We start from the raw sequence: 1,305 nt of genomic DNA, 5'->3' as shown, positions 1-1,305 counted from the left end.
TTCACCGCATCCTGACTCAGATATATAAACATATACTCCATGTTTCTGTTTGGCCATCGTGCAGACATCTCAGAGTTTATGAAGAAAAAATTACATGCTTGATTTTCCTGTCCAATCTCGTTCCTTCCATTCTCAGGCTACCACAGTCCATTCAGTTCCTCAAACAAAAATCATCCCTGGTCCCCTCTCTACCCCCGCTTGTTTTTTTCCAGTCAATCAATAAGCAAATGTCAGCCATCCTGCTTTTAAATATGTTGCAAGCTGTCCATTTCTTTTCTTAGACTCTGTTAACCTCACAGTGGGAAGCTCTGTTCTCTGCTGCCTGGGCTACCTACTGTGCCCAACTGAGCATGTGCTCTGCCAAGAAACAGAGGGCGCATGCTCACTGTGGCCTGCAACTCTGCTCTGTTGCCGCCCTACAATCCAACCTCATCTTCTTTGACTCCCCGTGTTTGCTCTACTTCAGAATTTCTTTTTTATCAATTCTTTTAATGAGAGCGTCTTTGAAATGACATGACTGAAAACTGGGCAGGGATCCAGGAGAGATGGCCTGAGAAGCCTGGGAAAGAGAAGGAGACAAAAAGCAAGCACTCTGTGGTTGCTATTCCTGGCAATAGGCCTCTGTTCGCGGAGCAGTCCTGAGACGGACACTGGGTGTCTCCCAAAGCTGTTAGCCGATCGGAGGCTGCATTTCTCTAGCAGCTCTTACCCTCCAAATTAAGGGTTGTTTGGAGGGCATAAATACCCCTTTCCGGATGTACTTGGTATTCACATGTCTGAGGTGGGTGGCTGAAAGCTGCAGGTGTATTTGAAATTACACAAGAGCTAAAGTCAAGGAGGACGGAGGAGACTGTTGATCAAGGAGACCAGAGGAGTCTTCTGCTCCATGATTTTCTTGTCTTGGAGGCTTCGTACACGTTCCCTTGGCCTCAGCTTCCCTCCCTCCAATTCTGCAAGCAGCTGCGTCCCTTTTGTCCTGTAGATCTCAGAGTAAATCTCGCTCCCTCAGAGATGCCTGTCTCAATCCTCCAATCTAAACGAGACTCCCCTTGAGGCTGTCCGTCACGATACTGTCAAGTGTACCTCCTGGGAATATGCAACTATGTGTTTAGCCTTACATGTTGTTCCTGCGAGCCACATGAAATTGCAACTCTGTCCTACTTGTGTCTGCACGCCCACTGCCTGGGATTATGCTGACCTACTAGGTGTATAGTGAATGAATGAACTTAACCCCTAGACCTGCTTCAAGTCTTTCTTTTTAGGGACCACCAGAGGCACAGCTATTCTATAAGCTTTCTCCGAGCT

The sequence above is a fragment of the Rattus norvegicus genome, chromosome 18, assembly GCF_021556685.1.
Source record: "Rattus norvegicus strain SHRSP/BbbUtx chromosome 18, alternate assembly SHRSP_T2T, whole genome shotgun sequence".
In the NCBI taxonomy this organism is placed as follows: Eukaryota; Metazoa; Chordata; class Mammalia; order Rodentia; family Muridae; genus Rattus; species Rattus norvegicus.
Note: the sequence above shows the minus strand (reverse complement) of the source record.